We start from the raw sequence: 10,493 nt of genomic DNA on the forward strand, positions 1-10,493 counted from the left end.
AAGTGACTTTATTAAACTGAAGAAAGGTGTTCTTTGAAAAGGGGCAAAGTGGAGGGGAATTCCCAGAAAGTAGTTTTTGTTTCACTTCGGACACTGTTCCAGTATACGAGTTTGAAATCTTTTTAATAGGAAATGGAAAGCAATTTGAGATTTTAAGAATATGATGATTAGATCACTCCATTAGGGTGAGGCCTCACCACAACTCTGTTTTGCGGGTGTTGCCCCGGCTTGTTGTTCAGTCGTTAAGTCATGTCCAGCTCTTTGTGACCCCATGGACTGTAGCCCACCAGGCTCTTCTGTCCATGGGATTTCAGGCAAGAATACTGGAGTGGGTTGCCATTTCCTTCTCCAAGGGATCTTCCTGACCCAGGGACCAAACCTGCATCTCCTGCATTGGAGGCAGATTCTTTACCACTGAGCCACCAGGGAAGCCCTGTTATCCCTGCCGGGTGTCCATTAAACCAGGATGGGCATTGCATCCCCAGAAGGTGTGTGGGATTTGGTGTGCACAACCACAGGCAGGCACCTGTTAGTCCCCCCACTCACAGGTCATTAGAAGAAATTGGGGTTTAGAAAGGTTAAGGAACTACCCAAGATCATATGTTGAAATGTGAAGATTGTGGATCTTGATTCCAAAGCTAACATTTTTTCCCACATAACTTGCTATACCATGCTGCCCCCACTCCACAGTCCCATCAATTTTTTCTCACCAATCCCCTTAAGCTATTTTCTGCTCCTTTTCTCTACCTATATAGGTCTTGCTCTGAAATCCTGAGAAATAAGAGACTAGTAAAATCTGTTCCAACTAAAGATCAAACTTATAACCCAGGTTTTTCCTCATATACTTATTAAGGTATAAATGTCATTCAATTTTATATAACAAGAGAAGAGGAGATTTTGAGAGTTATTCTTTGTTCAATACAATGTGAAAGAAACTTATTCAACCAATGCCCTCTCAATCCACGTCCTTCTGGTATTAAAATAGTTCTGGATTAAAGTTGATCATTCTGTTTAGCGGATTATCTAACTCATTTCAAAAATCATTTAGTCTTTACTTATATAAGCATTACAATCCCATCACCAAGTTGAAGATGAACTAATCTCCTGTTCAGAACTTTACCATCTGAAACTGTGACCCAAAACATTTCTAAATTGACTTATCAACACCTCCCTTCTCATTGGATCTTTTGACTCTGCCCCAGGATTTCTCACTTTCTTGAAATAAAATACCCATCACTATATAACATAATGCTACTCATCTTTTAAGTCTCAATTATAAATTCAACTTTCCCCATGAAGTCTTTGCCCATCCAGTGCCCACCATTACCCCTCTGGATGTAACATAACAAGGCCCCCATCCTAATGGCTCTGAGGTTCTGTAGTATCCCTTGTGATTTTTCTATACCCCAGCCAGAGTTGGGATGCAGGTAGAAATAAGGAACTTACTAATAGAAAATAAAGGTGTTTGCTTCAGCAGCAGATATACTAAAACTGGAACAATATAGAGAAGGTAAGCATGGCCCCTGCTAAGTGAATTTATTTACAAAACAGAAGTAGAGTCATAGATGGAGGAGACAAACTTATGGTTATGCCAGGGGGTGAGGAGGAGGGATAAACTGGGAGATTGGAGATCGGGACTGACACATACACATGTAAAATTAAAAGACGCTTGCTCCTTGGAAGAAAAGCTAAACAGCATATTAAAAAGCAGAGACATCACTTTGCCAGCAAAGGTCCATAAAAGTGAAAGCTATGGGTTTTCCAGTAGTCATGTATGGATGTGAGAGTTGGGTCATAAATAAGGCTAAGTGCCAAAGAATTGATGCTTTCAAACTGTGGTGCGAGAAGACTCTTTTTTTTTTTTTTTTTTTTTTTTTGGGAGAAGCCTCTTAAGAGTCCCTTGGACAGCAAGGAAATCAAACCAATCAATCCTAAAGGAAATAAACCTTGAGTATTTACTGGAAGGACTGATGCTAAAGCTGAAGCTCCAATACTTTGGCCACCTAATGCAGAAAGCTGACTTATTGGAAAAGACCCTGATGCTGGGAAAGATTGAGGACAGGAGAAGTGGGCGACAGAGGATGAGATGGTTGTATGGTATCACTGACTCAGTGGACGTGAGTTTGAGCAAACTCAAAAAAGATAGTGAAGGACAGGGAAACCTGGTGTGCTGCAGTCTGTGGGGTCACAGAGAGTCAGACATGACTTAGCGACTGAATAAAAACAACAGTATATGAAATAGAAAAATAATAAGAACCCACTGCATAACATAGGGAACGCTATTCAGTGTTCTGTAAAGGCCTATATGAGAAAAGAATCTAAAAAGAAAAAGTGTATGTATGTGCATGTATAACTGACCCACTGCGGTATACCTGAACTAACACAGCATTGTAAACCAACTATGCCTCAGTTAAAAACTTAGAGAAGAGATAAAAGACAAATGTTTATGGCTAACAGTTTAAAACAGAATTCTGTGGTGAAGAATAAAATTATGCCTGCTTCTTGAATTGCATTCTATAACTCAGACCCTCACTGTCAGGCTGGACTAGTCTATACTTGGGATGAATAAATAATAAAACAGTGAATACTCACCACAGCACTCTATTATGTGCCCGGATCTGGTCTCAGCACTTTACTGAAAGGCAACAACAACGCTATGAGGTGGGTCCTGTCACTATCCCCGTTTTACAGAAGAGAATCTCAGGGCCAGAGAAGTTGGATAACCAACCTAACACCACACAGCTAATACCTGACAGAGCCAGGATTCAAAGAAGGCAGTTTAACTCTCTAGTGACTCATCGAATCGTATTGGGGGGAGGTAGGGTTTCAATATATGAATTTGGGGGAACACAAACATTGAGTCCATAAGAACAGGTGAGTCTGGTGCATAACCAGTATTAAGAGCTACCATATTCTCTGTGTTTGTAGAGATATAGAAGCATTCCTTTTTAATTACACAAATACTATACAAATTTTAATTAAAATGTAAATTATAAAAATTTAATTGTGCAATTAAAATTTAATTACACAATTTTTTAATAAAAAATATAGGAGTATATGGAGCAAAACAAATATGGATACATTTCCATTGTATCATGTGCCCAGTTACCTTTCAGGTGTTTCTAGCACACATTCTTATATCCACTGATTATAGCAGTTTTGTGAAGTGAGAATCAGATTGGCTAAAAGGTGAGATGGTAGATCTGTCAAGATAGATTGCATATATCCACCAGAGGAACATATTGTATCTCTGGGCATCCCGTCCCCTCCACATGCTTATATCATTATCTTTCATATTCAGAAGTTCCTGCTGATCGTGCAGGTGCACAAGTGAGGCTATAAAATCTGCCTTGTGACTCATGATAATTTCTTTCATGATTCGTAGCAGGCTTAGTCATTCCTGGCAGAGCCTGTTGCTGTTTGCTGTTCTGCCTCTTTTCCTCGTGGGCTAATGACTTACCTTTTCTCCGACTTCAGCAAGAGACATTGACCAATCTTCTCCAGGGTCCCCAGCCATTCTTGCTGAGGAGCTTATTTTGATGTTTCTGAAACTTATGCTCCTCACTCCACCCCCATGCTGGGAATACAGAGTGAGGTACAGGAGAGAACAGGCCACTCACAAGCAGACCCTGACCATAACAATAGTGAAGTCTCTCAGTCGTGTCCGACTCTTTGCGACCCCATGGACTGTAGCCTACCAGGCTCCTCCGTCCATGGGATTCTCCAGGCAAGAATACTGGAGTGGGTTGCCATTTCCTTCTCCAGGGGACCTTCCTGACTCAGGGATCGAACCCGGATCTCCTGCATTGCAGGCAGACGCTTTAACCTCTGAGCCACCAGCTTAACTCAGCTGCCTACTCTAATGTCCTCCTCACAAAGCTTCCCAAACACCAAGGTGAGAGGATTGAGACTTCTGCAGGCAGCTTAGAGGCTGACCCAGTGCGTTCAGGAAGAGTCACTTGGCCACCAGTAAATTACTAGTTCATCCTAATTCAACGACTTTGGTCTCCTATAATTCATTTGCTCTCTTCTCAAGGAAGTCCTCTGGTAAAATGTTAAGAGTTTCTTTAACCAGTTATATCTAGACAACAAAACAAACCCTGTTAGAAGTTTTTCTAAGAAATAATAAAGAGATGGAATAGTGCTATTATCTACAAAATAAGGTAGAAAAACTGAAAAAGGGAGTCTCCATGCCCATGCAGAGTCCCCAGATGGGTGGGAGATCACTTTATGTGCTTCCCTAGATACACTCTCCAGCTTTCCCACCTGCTCTGTGCCCTTGGATGTTCATCTGTTCCATGTGGGATGGGACAGTCCACAGAGACCACAGAGAGAAGATAAGGAAGAAGGACAGTGTAGTTGAAGTATTTATTCCTTTGGGTGCCTCTCTTTGGGGTCACCAGGGACAAGCTGTACCCATAAATCAAAGGTCACAATGCCACCTGGGTGCCCTGCCTACACAGCTCTCTTTTTCTTCAAATTTTCTCCAGCTGCTCCTCCCTCTTCTTCCCCTTTCAGCCCCTGATGAGAGCAGAGCCCCCCTGTCACTGGCATGCCAATACATCACTCTTCCTGGCACTATCTCCACACACCGCTTATGCCTTTGTAAACTTTATTAACTCTTCTTCTTACATTACCCTATTTCAGTGTGACAAATCTTTCTGCTAGGACCACAGAAAGCAAATGGAGGATATTTTTGCATTGATAATTCTCCAAAATACCACAACAGTGCCCAGAAGAAAACCAGCATTTTAGATTAGATAAAGTAGGTAGAGTAGAAGGATGAGAAACAATGTTTTCTCCACATGAATCCCTGATGCAAAGAGCTGACTCATTGGAAAAGACTCTGATGCCGGGAAAGATTGAGGGCAGGAAGAGAAGGGGGTGACAGAGGATGAGATGGTTGAATGGGATTACTGCCTCAATGGACATGAGTTTGGGCAAACGCCAGGAGATGGTGAAGGACAGGGAAGCCTGGCATGCTACAGCCCATGGGGTCACAAAGAGTTGGGCACAACTGAGTGACTGGACAACAATATGAATCCCAGAAAGACCTGCTAATGGGGAATTTACATGCTCTATGTCTCTAACTACTCCTGAAGAAAACGTACCACTTGTGGATACCAGCCCTAACATAATTTTATTTACCTTAAAATCAAATTCTCAGGTTTCAGTAATTGCACTTTAGTCAACCAGCCACAGAGGTGTCCAATTTTTAAATGACCTTTTCTCGTTTTATTGATAAGTACATTAAAGATAGCAAATGTACTGGTACTTCCCTGGTGGTCCATGGATTAAGGACCCACCTTGCAGGGCAGGGAATGCAGGTTCAATTCCTGGTCAGGGCACTAAGCTCCCACATGCTGCAGGGCAACTAAGCCCACAGACTGCAACTACTGAGACCACAGACCACAACTAGAGTCTGTGTACCGCGGAAAAGATCCTGCATGAATCAAGGAGACCCTGCATGCTCCAACTGAGATCGGGTGCAGTCAAATAAATAGGTACGTAAATATTTAAGAACAGCAGACAAACAAATGCATTGATTTTTAAAAACAACAATCAAATGTTGCTCCCACCACAATTAACAACCAGAATTATTTACAAAGTCATAACTTTTCTTGAGAGTTGAGGTAAGGAGGCAACCAATGGAACTGAATTGCACAGTGAAGAGTCCCTCTGGGACATAAGGATGCACAGACGGACTCATCTTAGTCAAAGCATGGAGGGGAAAGTGGCTGAAATAGAAGTAAGTAAGAAGAAACAAGAGAAAAAATGAACAAACCCCTAAAGGCTGATAGTGGGTTAGCGTATCACTTTAGAACGACGGGAAGTGCCAGGCGTAGGGGAGTTTGCACCCACTTGCAAGCTCTTCTGCACGAGCCTCCCTTAGATTCTTAGAGAAATAGTAAGGACAGGGAAGGAGCTGAGATCAAACCTCATCAACGGTGACCTGGTGACTCTGAGGAACAGGCACAAAACACTGCCTACTTCTGTGGACCTTATTTTCATAGGAAGGAAAAGCTTTAAGCCATTGGAGGAAGCACAGCGGTCATTCTCAGCCCTTCCCCCCAGCATGTGGCGGTGGGTAGGAAGTGCTCCTTCCTGCCCCTAGGAACTAGTCACAGACCCATTGCTTCCATAGGGAGGATAGAAGCAAAAGATATCTTCCCTGGAGGATGTGAAGGAAACACTCTTGGACCAGTTATTCTGCACCAATAAAAAAGATTTGCTTCTGCTGGGGGAGAGGAGAGAGTATTTCTCCTGCCCCGAACTCACCACAGACTCAAGGCAGAGTCTGGCTGCCAAAGAAGCAAAGGGAATGAATACTCACAAGGGCACACTTTTGAAGCCTCGGCATACTGCCTGGAACTGAGGTTGGACCAGGAAAATCAAGAACTTCTGCCCCCGCTACAAGCTCACCACTGAGTAATACGCAAGTGCAACTGGGAAAGGGGCAAGACCATGGACCAAGGCAGGTGACCAAGCATGAATAAAAGCTGAGCGTGTAGAATACCAAAAAAACTCCTCAGTACCCCAAGCCCCATACAAAGGACAAGGTGAAGATAACCCACTGTTAGAAGAATTTGAAGCCTCTGATTTCACTGAGGATGACAATAGCAGTAACAAAACCCAAATCTTGCTTAAATACTGACTGTTGGTTGTTTAATTGCTAAGCTGTGTCCAACTCTTTGCGACCCCATGAGCTATAGCCCGCCAGTCTCCTTTGTCCATGAGATTTCCCAGGCAGGAATACTAGAGTGAGTGGGTTGCTGTTTCCTTCTCCAAGTGATCTTCCCGACCCAGGGATCGAACAAGCGTCTCCTGCATTGAAGGCAGATTCCTTGCTGTCTGAGCTACCAGGGAAGCCCTGAATACTAACTAGATTGATTCGATGTCCCACAGTAATAACCCAGCAGAAGAAGAGTGGCTATTCCTGGATCTGGAACTATTTAATTCAAGGTCTATTATTCTTGAACACACAATGTACACAATGCATTAAAAAAAAATAAGACTCAAAAAAGCAAGGAAAAAAATCAACGTACTGTCAAGAGATAGATCAATCAACAGAACCAGAAACAATGACCTAGATATTGTACTTCACATAAGGATTTTAAAATAACTATAAATGATTTGTTTAAGTATATGGTGGAAAAAGTGGGCAACATGCACGGACAGACTGAGAGTATCAGAAAGAAATGGAAAACTATAATAAAATGCTAAATGGAAAAAAATCATGATATAAGAAATCAACAGTTCCTTTATTAAGCATAGCTGAGGAAAGAATCGATGACTTTGAAGACAGAAAAGTGGAAATTAACCAAAAATTAAACAAAATGACAAAAAAAGAGTGATGAAAGAGAAAAGAGCATCCAAGAGCTGTGAGATGATGTCAAATCATCTAACATAGATGAAAGTGTACTCCTACAAGGAGGAGAGAACAGGGAAGAATCACTCCAAGAGAATGCCTAAATTTCCTGAAATTAATGAAAGACAAAAACCCACAAACCTAAAAAGCACAGAGAACCCTGAACAGGATACACACACGGGCACACACACGTATCATAGTCAGGCTGCTTGCAAAACAATACAAATAAAACAAAGAGAAAATCTTCAAGGCAACCAGAGGGGTAAAAAAATCATTACCTAGAGAATAACAAAGAGAAGAATAACAGTGGACTTTTTGTCAGTAACTGTGTTACAAAAGAACAGTAGAGCAACATCTTAATGATGGTGATGAAAAAAGCTGTCCATCCAGTGAAAATTCAAAAATGAAAGGAAATACTATCTATGTCAGTAGAGTTTGCTTTTGGCATTTACACAAAACCACAGAAATTCACAACACTTGTCAAACTGTATTGCATGATATATACTTATATACTTGCACCCAATTTGTATTGTGATCTACTCGAGAACAAAGACTTTTATCTATTTTTTTTCTCCAGTGCCAGATACAGTGCCTGGCACCCAGAATGTGCTCAGTAAGTGTTTCTGATTGATCACATCAACTTAAACCGAGGTCCTTTGTGCGTGCATGTGTGCATGCTCAGTCGCTCAGTCTAAGGTAGTTCATTTAAATAATCCTTATTAAACAAGTATTTCTGGTGCCTACCATGTGCAAAGCAGCATCTATTAAATTGGGAGTTAAAACAATTTATTGAGGTATTCAGAGACTTTTTGAGTATAAATAATGTCTTTCTGGGGTTTTCCAGGTGGATTAGTGGTAAAAGAATCTGCCTACTAATGCAGGAGACACAGAAGATGCAGGTTTAATCCCCAGGTCAGGAAGAACCCCTGGAGTAGGAAATGGCAACCCACTCCAGTATTCTTGCCTGGAAAATACCATAGACAGAGGAGCCTGGGTACAGTCCAAGGGAGTGCAAAGAACTGGACGCAACTGAAGTGACTTAGCACGCAGGCGTGCAATGTCTTCCTATCTTACCATCATTTTTACCACTATTAGTACTACTGTAGTGTTATGCCCACATTACACAGAACATTTTACAGTGTGATCTAGTGACAAATACAGGTAGTCAGGCTTTCCCTCTGCAAAAGATTGTCAAGGAAAAGAAAATACTGAGGCTGTCTATACACGTTTTGAAGCAATAAGTTTTAATTAAATTATTGAGATAGTATTGAATATTTATCAATGTGATAATCATAGGAATGGTCTGTATTTCTACGTTTCTGTTGTTTGTGGTATGGGGTATCTTAATTTAATCAATTATTCAAGTGGAAGTGCTTCAGAAATTGTGCTACCACTAGCTCTGCATAACATGTGAAAAAGGGGAGGATGACAAGTGATAAAGCAATAGAGACACCAAAATTTATACATTACAATTGTGTATGCATCTAGGTATACACATTTATGGGCTTCCCTGGTGGTTCATTCAGATGGTAAAGAATCCACCTGCAATGCAGGAGACCTGGGTTCAATTCCTGGGTTGGGAAGATCCCCTGGAAGAGGGAATGGCAACCTACTCTAGTATTCTTGCCTGGGAAATCTTCAGGGACAGAGGAGCCAGGTGGGCTATAGTCCATGGTGTCGCAGAGTCAGACACGACTGAGCGATTAAGCATACACTCACACACATACACATCTATATATGTAAGTTTCAGTCTTCTTGGTGTTAATCATACATTTTCAGTTTACTACATAATTTGTGCAAAACTGAATATAACTTTACAGTTATATTCATGCATGATTAAGTAATTTTCAGGATCACATATTCATGCCATTATTGAGCACTATTTTGTATCAAGAAATGTGATATCGTAATGTAGGATGTTACTATAAGCAAGCCTAGAAGGTAAATTTTCCATTGTATTAAAAACATGCAAAAAAAAAAAATAAGAACATGCAAAGCAAATGATTTGTACAAACTACATATGTCTATATGCATACTTATATACATTAACAAGCAGAACATAATATTAGAATCATTTTTAAACCTTGTTTTAAAATGAGAAGTATGTTTTATTTTGTTACTGAAAATTGTCAAGGAACAATGCAGTAAAACCCATATGCTGCCAAGTCGTTTCAGTCGTGTCCGACTCTGTGCAACCCCACAGACGGCAGCCCGCCAGGCTCTGCCGTCCCTGGGATTCTCCAGGCAAGAACACTGGAGTGGGCTGCCATTTCCTTCTCCAATGCATGAAAGTGAAAAGGGAAAGTGAAGTCTCTCAGGTCGTGTCCGACTCCTAGTGACCCCATGGACTGCAGCCCACCAGGCTCCTCCGTCCATGGGATTCTCCCGGCAAGAGTACTGGAGTGGGTTGCCACTGCCTTCTCCACTAACCTCACCTAAATTCACTAAGTAATAATGCTTTTGCCACATCTGATCTCCTTTCTTCCCTCATCCCCTCCCCCATACACACGTGAATATTCTTTTCTCAACCATCCAAAAGTTAAGCTGCATACATACATCAGAACACATCACCTCTAAATATTTCAGTTCTCAAGAAAATGTTATTCCTCTACACAACTTCACACCAGTACCACAAATAACAAGCCGTCATATCCAAACTTTCTCAATTGTTTCATCATGTCCTTTTTGCTAGATTATTTTTTCAGTCCAGGTTCTAATAATCAAGGTTGATATATTTCATTTGGCTGTTATGCCTGCTTCAGTTCAGTTCAGTTCAGTTCAGTTGCTCAGTCGTGTCCAACTCTTTGTGACCCCATGAATCGCAGCACGCCAGGCCTCCCTGTCCATCACCAACTCCCAGAGTTTATTCAAACCCATGTCCATCGAGTTGGTGATGCCTGCTTAGACTCCCTCAATTTTCATCTGTACCTTTGTTTCCTCTGTTTATAATATTAAACTATTTGAAGAGTCCTGCAGAACATTCCATATCCAGGATTTGTCTGTTCCCTTGTGTTAGGTTCAGATTGAACATTTCTGGCAGAACACATTGTAGGTGATGCTATATTCCTCCTGTCACTTCACATCAGGAGGCAGGACTTCAGGCTATCCTACTACTGGCAGTGCC

General features: G+C 41.5%; 1 non-coding gene across 1 annotated transcript; it reads left to right on the plus strand.

Moving 5' to 3' along the window:
* Positions 1-1,465: 1,465 nt before the first annotated feature.
* LOC122422408 lies at positions 1,466-1,568 on the plus strand. The gene has a single exon (XR_006263814.1). It is a non-coding gene; the product is annotated as a U6 spliceosomal RNA (small nuclear RNA).
* The last annotated feature ends 8,925 nt before the right edge of the window (positions 1,569-10,493 follow it).

The sequence above is a fragment of the Cervus canadensis genome, chromosome 19, assembly GCF_019320065.1.
Source record: "Cervus canadensis isolate Bull #8, Minnesota chromosome 19, ASM1932006v1, whole genome shotgun sequence".
Taxonomy (NCBI): Eukaryota; Metazoa; Chordata; class Mammalia; order Artiodactyla; family Cervidae; genus Cervus; species Cervus canadensis.